The 16,956-nt window shown below is 41.4% G+C and overlaps 1 pseudogene; it reads right to left on the reverse strand.

Annotated features, from left to right (window-relative positions):
* Window positions 1-3,778, reverse strand: LOC144371574 (tetratricopeptide repeat protein 19, mitochondrial pseudogene; annotated as a pseudogene).
* Between the last annotated feature and the right edge of the window lie 13,178 nt (window positions 3,779-16,956).

Below are 16,956 nucleotides of genomic sequence, written 5' to 3' on the forward strand. Positions count from 1 at the left end.
TTAAGTTAAAGATCTACTTTTTCTTGACAGCTCAGCCAATTCTTCCCTGACGTGCTATACAGAAACCTCATCTCGTTTCAATGCTTCCCGGTAGATCTCTTCTAATTGTGTATATCCTTCTCTGCCTATCACAATTGCAGCTAGATTGCAGCACAGGACGATTTGTCTACCATGCCAGATCTGATGCCCTTTGCACGTAAATATAGGCCTCATGGAAGTGCTCAACTCTGTGCATCCAGAGTAGCAGCCAGGTCATTCATGAGCACAATGGTCTGTGAGTATCTTTCTCCTTGTATTTCTTCAGAAATCCGCAGAGCTTCCCCAGACACCCTTTGTGCCTGTGATGGCTGCTTGAGAACAGCAGGCAGCAGGCACAGGAGTCTAAGCACATGCCCAGAAGGGGGTGGGTATTGTCTTTTTCTTCCACTGACATAACGTCTTCTGCTATTTCTTTTTCTTGTTCAGTTCTTTCCTTTAGAGGTGAAATGCAGAATTCATGGCCAGTGAGAGGAAAGCCTTGTCTATTTGAGCAGCATAGATACTGGCCAGTTTTAAGGAGATTTCAACTATTGTATTGCCTCCCTGCTTCATTCCCCCTCCAAGCGGGTAACTCACTGTTGCTTTCAAAAGTTGTTCTGCAATTTCTAGTTGACCTCATATAGTATGTGAAGGTGGTCATCAAATCATTAAGTGATGGCTTTCCGGTTATGGCTCTGATAGGGAAGGCAAAGAGCATCATGCAAAAAGAGCACAGCCTCTTCTGGCTCATCTTCATGATGCTCAAATTGGCTGCTTCAGCAGCTGGATGATCTCGGCCTCTGCCTGGTCCACCACATGCTTGCACCCCTGGCGGCAGCCCGGCCCACTCCTTGCTGCGCAACCTCATCTGTCACAGCAGGTCTTGAGAACCAAGCAAGCACTGCAGCGGTGGCAGCAGGACCAGGCCACAGACGTGTAGTATGACTCGGGGTGGTGGCGCCTCTATCTCAGGCACCCAGCCTCCTGCCGGCCTGGGGAGCAGGTGCTCCAAGTAGCCCTGTTACCAGTAACGCTGCTCCATGGCCCGCTGTGGGACTCAAGCCTGGCTCCAGCTCGGGAGCTGGTACATGCTCTCACGGTATCCTCTGGGCAAAGGAAAGGTTTGTTTTGGCTCAAGGTTTCTGAGTTTTCAGTCCATGGTCATTTGGCCTTACTGTCCATGGGCCTGTGGTGAGGCCATTTCAAGAGCATGTCATGGCAAAAGAAGTTGCTCATCTCCTAAAGGCCAGGAAAGATGGGGGTGGAGAAAGAAGAGAGAAAAGAGGAGCTAGGTTACACTATCTCTTTCAAGTGCATGCCCTCAATGATCTAACGTACTTGCAGGAGGCCCCACTTCCTTCAGGCTCCATTCCCTCCATATCACACAACAGGCTGGCGACTAAGCCTTGAACAATGGGCCTTCGTGGGCCTGTGTTAATCAGTTTTCTGTTACTGTGACAAAGTACCCGATAAATGAATTTAAAGGAGGAAAGGTTTATTTTGGCTCATGGTTTCAGTTTATTGTCTCTGGTTCCATGGCTTTGGGCCTGAGGTAAGACAGAACATCATGGCAGAAAGTCGTGTCAGAACAGAGCTTCTTGCCTCAGGGTGAATGGGAAGGAGGGGAGGGGCATTTATAGAGAAGATACCCTTTTCAGGGGAATGCTCCTAGTGACCTACGCCTCGAACGAGGCCCCGAAATCTCCCAACAGTCATATCAATTATGAATCCATCAATGGATTAATCCATTGTTGAGATCAGAGCTTTCACATTATCAGCATCTATTTGAGGAATATAGGATTCACACAGGACAACCACACTCCAGTTTGTCTGCTTTCAACATTACATATGGCATGCTGCATCATCTCAAGAACTATAACGCTATGGAGTCCATCTGAAAACATAAATGAGGACCCAAACATAGTACAGAAATACTTAAGTCAAAAGTTCAGGGGAAAATGCCTATTCCTAGGCTCTTTGGAAACTGAACTTTCTACTTTTAACTCATTCAGATATGTGATCGACTCCTTTTCCTCACTATTATATTTTGTTCTGGAACATGCAAGCCTTCATGACTTACATCTGTGCAAAACAGGGACGATTGGAGGGTCCGAGCAGAACAACTCAAGCCGCACCCTGCTGTCAGTGAGCCAGTGAGTAACCTGCATCCCTGGAACCACAGCCATTTGCCCAGCGTGTGATCAGGTGTCACAGGTGATGCTGTAAGAGTCTTCCTGCACTATTGAGCCTTGGACTTGAGGGGGAAGCCTGTGATCCTTTGCCTGCCGGTTGTTTCTTGGTGGGATATGTTGTGTGCATTGAATCGTGGTGATAAGCATGTGGATCCAGAGATTGAGTGACATGGCCACTCCTGCCACTGAACAAGGGAACAATGGAAATCAATTAGTAGAATGAAAATGATGCCCCCCATCCCTACCCCATTTTCTTCCTCAAACTATTTGAAGGTAGAGATATTTTACTTCTCTCACCTCTACACACTCATGCTCATCAAAATGAAATTCACCACAATAACTTTGCAGGATGAAAACCCAGTTCCCAGGATGGTGCCCCGTACAATGGGATTGGTCTAGGCTCTTGGTCCACCACTGCCCTCCCCAGATTTGATCATGGCTCATCACTTCTGCAAGAGGAGAGTGAGGGCACGTTTGGGAAAAGGAAGCTTGAAAATATGACTGTTTATTTTTCTGTCCTCATTTTGAGAGAACTGAGCAGAAATCTAGGATCACAATTGGATTTTCAGGTCTGTAACAAGTATATTAGTACTGTGTGAGAGCCCTGGGACTACTCTGGACAGGTCATCCATCCTGTCCTAACGGTGCTGCTCTGTGTCTATTTTAGGACTGTGATTGTGCAATCCTGCTCCTCATGGCTCCTGCTGTTGCCATGGAATCCTGCAATGGGTCCATCATCTTACTACTTGTGTGTTCAAGATCTTCCTTCACGGATAAGTGTGGAATATTTAAGCAGGAAAAGCATGGCTCAGGGTGAACATGATGATTGTCCAGGTATTTTGTCGTTCTCTCTCAGAGAATGTATTTTAAGGAACAATGATGTTACAAGGACTGATCTTCCTGTGATAATTAATTTTGAGAATGACATTGTTCATTCTGTTCTTTCCAGGAATTTGGAGGTCTTTTTCCAGTTGAATCTTTCCAGTACAGGAAAGGTCCTAACCCAAAGACACATAGTTATTGAGTTAGAACTGATGTTAAGACCGCAGTTGATCTCATGAAACTCACTCCATTACCTGATCATATTAGATGTGGTATTGGTCTTTGAGTTTTTGAGCTTTTGAGAGGTCAATAGAATCTATACTTGTCTGTCTTGACCTACTTTACAGGAAACACCTTAGAACTCGTGGGAACTCATCATTGATTTGCATCACCTAACTCATTCTCCAGTTGGTAATGCATGAAATTGGAATTGTATTAGCAAGTGTTTTCCTTAACTAAACACCAACAATGTGGGATGAAAATATCAGCGACTGATTCTGCTTTTCCTCTTCCCTGAATAATTTCTATACCTTCACACTGGCCCCAACTGCAACAAGGTTTATCAACACTGTATTAGACACAACAGAGAGGGATGTGCTACGATTGGATTCTGATGTGTTATGGGACCCTTGAAAGAAGAAGGCAATGAGGAATATGGGGAAACTTGGTGGCCTAAAGCTAGGAGGGTCCAGTTTGGGGACCAGAGTCTTTTCTAGTTCCTTCCAGTAAGCACTCACTCCACACATTCTGGATTCCTTCGGTGGGTCTGTTTGCCATGAGCGGGACAGGATATCCTGAATGGTTATAAACTTCATGCATCAGCAGTCTGTTAGAACTGGAGCAGAGCTCTGGTATGGGAGAGATCACTGCGCTAGGAGTAAGTCAAATGTAAAATCATTCCTAAGCCGACCACCCTGGCCCCATGAATGAAGTATTCTTTTGTGCAGACATACCCTGGTTCTGGCACCCTGCATCCTCTCAAGAAGTGTGTCTTGCATGGCACTATGTGTCAGAATCACAAAAGCTGCTCACTTCACAACAATAATCTTATTGATGCGTAGTGTCTGTTTCCTCCTCCTTATGACTTCTGGAAGGCCTCTGGTGACTTTGACCACTGAACTATTGTAGAAATGTTGTTATGTCAACTTCAAAACTAACCTTTAGAAGGACTGAAGGCTCCTGTTTGTCTCTTTGGTTGTTGATCTCCCATCTAAGAAGGCTGCCTCTCCTGCTGCAGATGCTACATCACTCTGAGAGCCTATGAGGAGGCACAGGGGCTCAGGTAAGCCCAGACCCAAACCAGCCCCTGTGAGTTGACAAGCATGTGATTACAAGTTGCCTAGATCAGCTTGTGGCATGTCCCAAGAAGCCACTGTGTAGTTTACATAACAGCTGAATACCACTGAGGGGCCTTCCTCTGCTTTATAATTTTGTGGGTCAGTTACACTTCTCATGTACACGCTGTTTGGAGTGGAAAACGTGAAGACCCTCCAGTGTTATCAAAGAAAAAAGCATGTGATAGAATTATCCAAAATGTTACTTTTGCAAATTCTCTATCTTTGGAAAGTGCCAGAAATAAGTAGACCACTGGTGCTGCAGGATAGTTCTGACTGTGACCTTGTACTGATGCAGTTCTCACCACTTCTTCACTTTGGGTTCTTAAGAATAACAGTAGACTGTGCTGGGAGTGCAACATCCTGAGATAAGAAGGGGCTGCCCAGAACCACTGAGGCTATGTTCTGTGTTCTGTGACCTTCAACACTTCTGACCAGGGTATCGTGTGGCCTCTGGGCTAAAAACCGCAAAATGGGCTTTGAGCTGATATCCCTCAGATGTGGCCCAAGAGAAACTCATGAAGTCGAATCCATCAGCCCTGTGCAGATTTTCTGAGCCTAAGAGGGCCTGGCTTGTGATGCCTAAGCTTCTGTTCTCTCTAGCTCCATATCCATAAATAAAAATGCACTTTATGTACTTTGCTCCATGTGTGGGCGTTCCCTCTCAAAAGTCTTAGGCAACGCGGTCGCCAGTACACACAGTGAACCTGTTTCACAGGGACCTTGGTATGTATCTGGACTATTAAATGAGCACATCTTTAGGGCAAAGATGGCTTTTCCTACTAGAAAAGGACCATGTCAAGGAAAATTCTATCCCATTCCCTTCACTCTGGGTGGGGAACAAAAGTATCCCTGAATATTCACAATCACAAGATTTACTTCCTGTGGGTTTGGGATTCAACTTAACTCTTCCAGCATGATACAGTTAATGCCTAGAGGCAAATGAGAGAGTTGTCGAGTGCAAATCTAATACTTTTGGGGGTGGGTGGTAGAGAGCTTGATCTTTTTGGGCGGCGGGTACCAGGGATTGAACTCGATGCACTTGACCACTGAGCCACATCCACAGCTGTGGTCTTGCTGAGTTGCTTAGCATCTTGCTTTTGTTGAGGCTGGCTTTGAACTCGTGATCTTCCTTCCTCAGCCCCCCGAGCTGCTGGGATTTCAGGTGTGTGACACAGAGCCCAGCCAGACAGCTTAATTTTAAGACATTGAAAGGATTCCTACCAGTCATCGGAAACAGACAATCCACAAACAAGCCACAGTTGCAACATACAATGAGTGAACATTCTGCCTTTTCCTTCTTTCTCTCTTTTTCTTTCCCATTTTCCCCTTTATTTCTTCCCCCTCCAAGCCCTCAAATGTTATACCAACTTTACTAATTTAATGGCTGATTTTTCAACCGATTTCAGAAATTTCACTGCAAGTTTGTACCTGGATTTGAGGAACTGTGGAGAACAATATCAACAAGATTTTGGTTTTTCATAAGGCTGAATGGTTGAATGAGGTTTGGCTCTGAAGTGATTGTGGTAAATAGGGCTCAATGGCATCTTTCAATGTGGCGCTGATCCTGGGATCATCAGTGGTGACACACTGAGTTAAAGTGCCACTACCTGGATATTCACACAACCCAGGGCTCACAATGCAGTGCCTTGCTGAAAAGAAGAAGCAATAACTACAGTTGGGTAGACATACAAAACACATGAAAAAGCAAGGAAATGAACCATCTCAAACAGCTCAAAACACATCAAGCACTGACTCCATCAACACTACAGTGGAAGAAATATCAGAGAAAGAATTTTGAAAGTCCATTGCAAAGTGTTCAACAGACAGAAAGAAGATGAAAGGAGAAAAACCAGAGAGAAACATAGGGAGCAAACAATCACATCAATAAAGAGATAGAGACTCTGCAAAAGAACCAAGCAGAATTCCTGGAAATGAAAGAATCAACAACAGACCAAGTTAAAAATTCAATGGAAAGGGGCTAGGGCTGGGGCTCAGAGGTAGAATGCTTGCCTGCCATTCGTGAGGCACTGGGTTGATCCTCAGCACCACATGAAAATAAAATGAAGATATTGTATCCACCTATAACTAAGAATAAATATTTTTTTTTAAAAAAAAGTCAATGGAAAGCATCACCACTACACTACACCACTTTGAAGATAGAATTTCAGGCCTCAAAGACAAAGTATCTAATCGGGAATATAATGTTGACCATAAAGAAAAGGTGTTAAAAGGCCACAACCAGCATATTCAAGAAATCTGGAATGACATGCAGACTTAATCTAAGAATCACATGGGCTGATGAAGGATCTGAAATACAGAGTAAAGGGATACACAATCTTTTCAATGAAATAATATTAGAGAAATTTCCAAGTCCAAGGAATGTGATGGAAATTCTAACACAAGGGGCGTGTAGAACTCCAAATAGAATCAAAACAGATCTACTCCAAGACACGTTTTAATGAAAATGCCTAGCATACAGACTAAGGATAGAACTCTCAAAGCTTAAAGAGGAAAACGGCTGGTCCCATTTAGATGTAGAGCAATCCAGCTTTCCCTACCTAGACTCTGAAAGCCAGGAGTGCTTGGAAGAATACACACCAAACTCTGAAAGGAAAAGGATGCCAAACAAGATTATCCTATGCAGCAAATGAAACTTCAGAATGGAGGACGAAATAAAAGCCTTCCATGATAAACAGAAGTATAAAAAGATTCATAGCCAGAAAGGCTGCACTACAAAACATACTCAATTAAATATTTCACAAATGTGTGTGTATATACATAAAATAAAGTGAATACTATGATATGCCTGTCACCCAGATTCAACACCTGCTAATTGCATGCCATTTTCTTTCTTCTCTGGAGCATGCTCACTTTGTATGTAATACGAATTTTATAAGTTGTAGGTATCCTCTCAAAAAGAGAACTATTTCATGAACAAGAAATGAAAAATAAAAAATGAAAATCAGCACAGGGGTGAGTTGTACTAGAAGTGTAGCCAATTAAAGGAGAACCAAGTCCAATTTAAACCTTAGTTATTCAGCAGAATGGCATGAAATAAAGGGCATTTCTCTGTAGTAACACTGAATGTAAAAAGTCTCAACTCTTCAATCAGAAGACATAGGCTGGCAGATTGGATTACAAAGCAAGACCCAAGCATGGGCTCTTTGCAGGAGACTCAACTCACAAGCAAAGACATCCACAGAGTGAAGGTGAAGTTATGGGCAAAGACATACCATGCAAAAGGTACTAGTGAACAAGCAGGGGGAGCTGCTCTCATATCAGACAAAGTGGACTTCATACCAAAATTCATCAGAAGAGACAAAGAAGGTCACTTCATACTGCTTAAGAGATACGGAAGGCAACAAGTTATAATGATTGCAAATATTTATGCCCTAAAACGTGGTGCACCTACATGCAGAAGACAAGTCCTTCTCAGTATTAAGAAACAAATAGAGCACAGTAGCATAATAACGGTGACATTAACACACCTCTTTCATCACTAGGGAGATCATCCAGGCATAAACTAAGTAATCATTCCACATAACTAAAAAAAAACATGATTAATAACATGGACCTAGCAGACATCTATAGAATATTTCCTCCATTGATGACCGAATTCACTTTCTTCTCAGCAGCACATGGAACGTTTTTTTTGTTGTTGTTTTTTTTTTTTTTTTTAATAGACGATATTTTAGGTCACAAATGAAACCTTATCAAATACAAAAAATAGAGATAATTCTCTGCCTCCTACAAGATCACAATGGAGTGAAAGTAGAAATCAATGACAAGATGAAAAACAGAAAGAACAATGACACCTGGAGTAAATAATATGCTTTTGAATGATGAGTGCATAGTAGATCAAGGGAGAAATCTAAACATTCTCACAAACAAATGGGAATAGTGTTACAACATACCAAAATCTCTGGGAGAGTATGAAGGCAGTTCTCAGAGGAAAATTCTCAGAGGAAAGCACTCAATGCAGTCCTCAAATAGGAAGATAAAGGAGGCTTACAAGGATCCAAATAGACCCTGACAAATGAGAAGCTCACCAAGACATATTATAATCAAAATGCCTACGGTAGAAAATAAGGAAAGAATATTAAAAGCCACAAGAGAAGAACGACAGGTCACATTTAGAGTCAAATAAATGGGGCCCAATTGTGATTTCTCAATTCAGAATCTAAAATCAAGGAGTGTGTGGAAGGAGATACATTCAGCCCTGAAAGAGAACAACTGTCATCCAAGGTTAGTCCACCCAGCGAAACTCAGTTTCAAATTCAAGGGGGGAATAAAAACATTCCATGGTAAGAATAAGTTAACAGAATTCATGAGCACCAAGCCAGCACTACAAAGAACACACAGTCATCAACTGTGCCCAGAGGAACTAAAAACAATTCCCAGGGCTGGGGTTCTGGCTCAGCGGTAGAGCACTCACGTAGCACGCGCAAGGCCCTTGGTTCGATCTTCAGCACCACCTAAAAATTAATAAATAAAGGTATTGTGTCCAGTTACAACTAAAAAACAAACATATATATGAAAAAACAATTCCCAAAGTGCACAAACAGAGAGAGGAAGATCAACTGAAGAATAAGCCACTAAATGAGTATGAAGTCAGCATAATGTATAGAAAAAATAAGGCCAGGAAATAAATAGCAAGCACATATCCACACAGACACTCAATGCTAATGGTCTCAAATTCCCAAGGAAGAGACAGATTAGCAGAATGGATTAAGAAAAACAAAATTAAAAACGAGATCTAACTAAATTCTTTTTATCGGAGCCTCATCTTATAGGCAAGGATACCCACAGGCTGAAGGTAAAAGGATGGCAAAAAATATTCCGGGGACATGGCCCAAGAAAACCAGCAAGAGTAGCTATTCTCATATCTGACAAAGTAGATATCAAGCAAAAACGAAACAGAAGAGACAAAGAAGGCGGCAACATCCTAGTAAAGGGAACAGTCCAACAAGAAGATATAACCTTAGTAGACATTGGTGCTCCCAAATGTCAGTGCACCCAGTTACACAGATAAAAAGGACTCCATGGCATTAAATTCCATATACTCCAACACAGGAATACTGTGGGGCTTTCAACACACCCTTATAACCAACAGACTGGTGTTTCAGTCAGTTTTTCTACTGCTGTGACTACAAGGACCCAACCAGAACAACTGTAAGGAGGAAAGGTTTATTTGAGGGCTCACAGTTTCAGAGGTCTAAGTCCATAGAAGGCCAGTTCCTGATCATAATGGCAGGAGAGTGTGGCAGAGGCAAGCAGCTCACAGGATGATCAAGAAGCCGAGAAAGACCTCCACTTGTCAGACCCAAATATATACCCCAATGCCATGCCCCCAGTGTTAAACCTTCTCCAGCCACACCCCACCTGCCTCCAGTTACCACTCAGTTAACCCCATGAGGGAGTAATCCACTGACTAGATTAAGGCTATGAACCCAGTCATTTCTCTTCCAAACCTTCTTGCATTGTCTCACAAGTGAGCCTTTGAGGGGGCACTACATCTAAACCTTAACAATTGGTCATCAAAACATAAAGTCTTTAAAGATATCTCCAACAGTGCTATAAGTCAAACTGACCTAATGTATAACCACAGAATATTCCACCCCCAAACAGCTGAATTTGCCTTCTTTTCAGATGCACATGGAACCTTTCCAAATAGATCATACTCTAGGTCACAAAGCAAAATAGCAAATACAAAAGTAATTGATGTGATCTCAGGTATCCTTTGAGATCACCATGGAATGAAGCTAGAAATCAACAGAAAGAACAGTAGTAGAGACAAAATAAACACATGAAGATCTTACAATACACTCTTAGATGAAGACTGGATCAAAGAAGAAATGAAAATACATTTCACGGCCCTGGGGTTGTAGATCAGTGTAGAGTGCTTGCCTAGCACTTGTGAGGCTCTGGGCTTGATCCTCAACACTACATAACAATAATTAAATAAAGGTACAAAAAGAAAAGTAATAAGAAATTCTTAGTAGTGAATGAAAACAAAGAAACAACATATCAAAATCTCTGGGACAGTATAAAAGCAGTTCTAAGAGAAAAGTTTATAGCTCTAAGTGCCCGTATCAAAAAAAATTGGAGTAATCTGCTGGGCATGGTGGAGCTGAGGTGTAATCCCAATGGCTCGGGAACTTGAGGCAGGAGGCTCATGAGTTCAAAGCCAGCCTCATAAGCTCAGCAAGGTCCCAAGTAACTTAGTGAGACCCTGACTCTAAATAAAATGAAAAGAAGGGCTTCAGATGTGGCTCAGTGATTATGCACCCCTGCGTTCCATCCCTGATAAAAAGAAACAAAAAAAGTTTGAAAGATCCCAAATAAGTAAGCTTATGCTCCACCCAACTCAAGGCATTAGTTAAAGAACAGAATAATCCCCCAAACAGCAGAAGACTGGTAATGTTTAAGATCAGAGCCAAAAATCAATGAAATTGAAAATAAGAAAAAAGAAATACTCAGGATCAATGTGATGAAGAGTTGATTCCTTGAAAAGATGAACAAAATTGTCACACCCTTAGCCAAACTAACCAAAAGAAAGGATGAGAAGAAGCAAGTAGACAAGATCAAAGTTGAAAAAGGAAATATCACCATTGACCCCTTTGAAATCAAGAAGATTGTCAGAACCTATTTTGAAAATTTACACTCCAATAAGGCAGAAAACCTTGAATATATGGACACATTCCTAGACATACATCTTGCCCAAACTGAACCAGGAAGATGTCGAAAACATAAACAGATCAATATCAAGTAATAAAACTGAAAAAAGTATCAAAAGTCTTCCAACAAAGAAAAGCCCAGGACCAGAGGGATTCTCAGCCTGGTTCTACCAAACTTTAAAAAAAGAATTAATACCTGTCCTTCTCAAAATTTCCATGAAATAGTAAAGGAGGGAACACTGCCAAATCCATTCTATGAAGCCACCATCAATAAAGACATGTCAGAGAAAGAAAACTTCAGGCCAATATCCTTGATGAGCATTGATGCAGAAATTCTTAACACAGTATTGGCAAACTGACTACAAAAACACTTTAGGAAGATGGTGCACCCTGATCAAGTGGGGTTCATGCAAGGCATGCAAGTTTGATTCAACGTATGGAAATCAGCCAATGTAATTCACTACATAAACAGACTACAGACAAGAATCGCACGATTAACTCCATAGATGCAGAAAATGTATTCGACACAATATAACTCCCATTCATGTTTAAAACGCTAGAAAAAACTAGGGATAGAAAGAACTACTCCAACATTGCAAAGGCTCTATACGCCAAACCCATGGCCAACATTATACTGAACCGGGAAAAGTTACAGGACTGCCTTCAGAAACAGGAACAAGAAGAGAATGCCCACGTTCAACACTCCTATTAACATAGTCCTAGAAACTCTAGCTAGACCAATCAAGCAAGACAAGGAAATTCATGGGGTACAAGTCCAAAAGGAAGAGCTCAAATCATCCCTATTTGCTCATGACACGATCCTATATACAGCGGAACCCAAACACTGCACCAGAAGACTTCTATATCTCAAAAATGAATTCAGCAAAGTAACAGAATACAAGATCAACACCCATAAATCAATCATGTTCCTATACTACAATAATGAATCTGCTGAAAAGGAAATTACAAAACTATCCCATTCGCAATAACTTTTAAAAATATATTTGGGAATCAACCTACCAAAATAGGCGAAGCGCCTCTAAAATGAAAACTGTAAAATACTAAAGAAAGACACTGAAGAAGACCTTAGAAGATGGAAAGAACTCCCATGTTCTTAAGTAGGCAAAATTAATAATATCAAAATTGCCATACAACCAAAATCACTATACAGAGTCGGTGCAATCCCCATCAAAATTCCAATGTTATTCTTCACAGAAATAGAACAAGCAGTCTTAAAATTCATTTGGATAAATAAGAGACTCAGAATAGCCAAAACAATCCTGAGCAAAAGGCACGATGCTGAAGGCATCACATACTGGATCTCCAATTCTACTACAGAGCTAGAGTAATAAAAACCATGATACTGGCCACAAAACAGCCATTAAGACCAGTGGAATAGAATAAAGACACAGAGACAAACCCACACAAATACAGTTACCTTATACCAGACAAAGGTGCCAAAAACACACACTGGAAAAGATAAGTCTCTTCAAAAATGGTGCTGGGAAAATTGGAAATCCATATGTAGAAGAAGGACATTTGATCCCTCTCACCCTGCACAAAACTCAACTCAAAGTGGATCAAAGACATAGGTTGAGAACAGAAGCCCTGCACATACTAGAAGAAACTGTAGGAGCAACACACCAGCATGTTGGCACAAAACTCACTTCCATAACAAGACTCCTAAACCACAATAAATAAAATAAGAAAATCATTAAGTTGTATGACATTGAATTTAAAAGTTTCTGCACAGCAAAGGAGACAATTAAGAGCACGAGGAGAGAGCCAAAAGAGCAGTAGAAGATCTTTGCCACCTTCTCCTCAGATAGGCATTAGCATACACAATGAGCTCAAAAGCCTAACCCCCCAAACTCCCAATCAATAAGTGGGCAAAAAACCCAAACCGACACTTCTCAAAAGAAGAAATACAAGTGGCCAACAAGATCTGCGCGTGGTGGTGCACTCCCGTAATCCCAGGGGCTCGGGAGGCTGAAATATGCGGCTTACATGTTTAAAGCCAGCCTTGGCAACTTTGTGAGCCTGTAAGCAACCTAGTGAGACCCTGTCCTAAAAGACAAGATGAAAAGGGCTGGGAGTGTGGCTCACTGTTTAATTACCCTTGGGCTCAATCCCTGGTACAAAAAAAAAAAAAAAAAAGGGCCCACAAATATATGAATAAAATGTTCAACATCTGTAGCATCCAGAGAAATGCAAATCAAAACTACATTGAGATTTCATCTCACTCCAGTTTAAATGGAAATTATCAACAATATATATATATAATAATGTTGGCAAGGATGGGAGGAAATGGGTATGCTCCTACATTGTTTGTGAGACTGCCAATTAGTGTGAACACTCTGGAAAGCAACGTGGAGATGCCTCTATAAACTAGGAATGGAACCACCACATGACACAACTGTCCCACTCCTCAGTATAAGTCCAAAAAATTCTAAATTGGCATACTACAGGGATGCAGCCAGATGCCAGTGTTTACAGGAGCACAATTCACAATAGCCACACAAGGGAGATGACCTAGATGCCCGTTCAATACATGAATGGATAAATAAAATGTTTTGTATATACATAATGGATTATTACTCAGCCATAAAGAAGAATGAAATGATGGCATTTGCCAGTAAATGGAAGGTACTGGGGACTATCATGCCACGAAAATAAGCCAGTCCCCAAAAGTCCAAGGTCAAATGTTATCTCTGATTTGGGAAGCTAATCCAAAATAAGAGAGGAAAAAGAAAAGAGAGAAAAGGCAAAAAAGAAAAGAGAATTTCATCAAAACAGAAGAAAGATCATTAGAGTAGATGAAGGTGATTGAGGGACAGGAAGGAGCCACAGGATAAGGGAAAAACAGTGTAATGCACCTGACCTAATTTTCCTGTGTACATATATGGATATACCACAGTGAATCAAGTATATCCACAAGACAATTATATGAATCATGTATGCCCGCAAGACACTGACTTTTTTTTAAAAAAAAAAAAGAAGTATAAATAAGTTGCAGAAAAATCAGTAGAGGGAGGGAAAAAGGGGAAGAGAAGATTGGGGGGGCTGGGGATTTGGCTCAAGCGGTAGCGCGCTCGCCTGGCATGCGTGCGGCCCGGGTTCGATCCTCAGCACCACATACCAACAAAGATGTTGTGTCCGCCGAGAACTAAAAAATAAATATTAAAAATTCTCTCTCTCTCTCTCTCTCTCTCTCTCTCTCTCTCTCTCTCTCTCTCTCTTTCTAAAAAAAAAAAAAAGATTGGGGGGGATATGCTAGGAACAAATTAGAGCAAATTATGTTTTATGCCTTTGTGATTATGTCAAAATGTATCCCAATGTTATATATAACTAAAAGCAATTAATAAAAATGAAAAAAAGGAAAAAAATGAAGGATAATGATCATTAAATAATTAGAAAAGTATAAATTTGGAGGAAAATATATTCAGAGTAAAATGTCCAATAATTTTCTGGTTTCAAGGAACGATAATACATCATAAATTCAGGTCTTAGCAGTGTGTACACCATTGTAAACCTTCGGAAGGATGAGAACATAGAGGACATATACTCCCCCCGCCCCCCGCCCACAAACACGTTACACATTGCCTATGAAGGAAAAAAAAAAAAAGTTTCAGAGTAAACTTCCTTATCTCAAGAAATGGAAGCCAAATCAAGGTCTAATAAGATTTATCCGTCAACACGGAGTTGTACTCCTAGCTAAAGTATCATTTAAGAAGGAGGCTGTGGGCTGTGGGTACAGTTCACTGATAAACAAATGGCACAGCATGTTCCAGTTCCTTGGTCCATTCCAAAGGAGTGGACAAAAAGCCCAAGAAGACTGTGATAGACATACAAATGGAAAACCCAGCATTCCTGTCAAGTACAGATTAGATATTTCCAAGACTGATTAGTTCAGTCAGGTGCCAGTCAACAGCCATTTGTCTCTTAGCATATTTCCTGAGCTATGGGAGCAGTCGTGACCAGGCTCATACCCTTCCTGAGATGGACCACATCCAAGGATTCATGCATAAAGTGCTCTAAAGTTCTGATATCAAAGACTGAAATGGGAAAACAGTACACTGGGTTATGTACTCAGTGGGTGAATGAGTAGAGTAGGGACTCAGTGAAGTTTTATAATGTGATGATGGACATTCCTGGGGAAAAAGAAATTACTTTGATGCCATTATAAGCATAAAACTGGGAAAAAATAGAACGCATGCAACAATATACTCAAAAGGTTTTCTACCTAAGCACATGAAGGGCAAAGTTGAGGTACGATTTGAGTGTGTACCTCCAGGTTTCAGGTGTTAAAATTTAATTCCCACTATGAAGTATTAAGAAGGTGGAAACTCGTTTCAACAGTGTTATTTAGAGGTAAGGCTTTTGGGAGTTGATTAGCACTAAAGTTATTAGGGTGAAGACCCCATGATTTAATCCTATTGGCTTTATTAGACAAAGGAGAAAGGCCAGAAGACACATAGACACAAGTGTTCCCTGTCTCTTGCCATGTGATTCCCTGGACTGGCTTGGGACTCCGCTACCAGAAGGGAACCTCAGGATGTGGGATGTGGCCCTTAGACTTGTGCCTTCCAGAACCCTGCTTCAAATTGAACCTCTTTCTTTATAACTTACTCAGTCAATGCTTTGGATTATTAGCCACAGAAAGTGGATGAACACACCAAGAATTAATGCAAATACATAACCAAGGGCACAAAGACAAGACAGAAACACCTATGTCAATATTTTCAATAAGCCATGCCTTATTTAGGAGCCCTGAAACCTGAACTTACCATTCTAAGTTGTTCAGATTTAGCTCCTTCTATTCTTTTCCAGGTTGTAATTTTGTGCTTTTAAAATGGGAAAGTTCCACTTGTGACTCTGCAACACAGGGGTGCTGGGTGCATCCAGTGAGAAGACCCGAGCCTCCCTCCCCACTGGTTCATCCGAGGAAGGACGAGTGGTGACTGCGTCAGTGCGAGAGCCCAGGGAACTTGGCTTGCTGACTGAACAAGAAATTGGTGAATTTATTTATCTATTGTTACTTCTTTCTCTTTTTTAAAAAGGTGTACCTATCTATGCTTGCAATCCTGCTGATTTTAGCATATGAATTCAGAGCTGCAATTGCATTTGTTTCCATCCTGTTGCATTATATTAAAATAAGCATAGTGACCAAGTATGAGAAATAAGTAATTCCCCTCCCATTCCTTTTCCTCAGCTATTTCTATGTTGAGATACTTTACTTTTTTAACCACTAAGTACACGTGTGTGACAAAATAAAAAACCACTACCTTAACTTCACAAGAAGGCAAAAGCTCTGCCCAAGTGTCGTGAGCAATATAATGGGATCCATCCTTGATGACTGGCCCCTCGGTGTCTTCACCCACGGTTGCTCTTCCCTAGCTACATGATTCAGGCCCCCGAAACTGTACTGTTTAGAACACTGTCGATATGCATTTTTGTAGACACAGTGGAGAAGGATGTATTTTAAGGAAGTTCCAGGTATTTGGGAACTCCTGAAAGAAGGTCCTGAAGAATATGGGAATATTCAGTAGCCCTAAATAAGGAGGATCAGATAAGGAGACCAGGCCCTGGCCCAGTTCATTGCAGCAAGCTTTCCCTTCATCCAATCTCCATTTTTGCCTCTGTGTGTGCTGTGTCTCTCATCCGGGTGATCACCTGTGTGAGAGCATGTCGATCATGATTGAGTCTTCATGTCAAACCCAGGGTGGACTTTCTTGGTTAGAGTGTAGTGATCCACGAAATGAGAGAACTCACCCTGCTAAGCGTAATTCAAGATTCTATCACCACATTCCAAACTGCACCACTCACCAAGAGAACCAAGGACTCCTTTGTGTGGACATGGCCTCCACAGAAAGCCTGCAGCATCTCTGGATATGTGTGTTATATGGCAAT

This window comes from Ictidomys tridecemlineatus, chromosome X (genome assembly GCF_052094955.1).
Source record: "Ictidomys tridecemlineatus isolate mIctTri1 chromosome X, mIctTri1.hap1, whole genome shotgun sequence".
Taxonomy (NCBI): Eukaryota; Metazoa; Chordata; class Mammalia; order Rodentia; family Sciuridae; genus Ictidomys; species Ictidomys tridecemlineatus.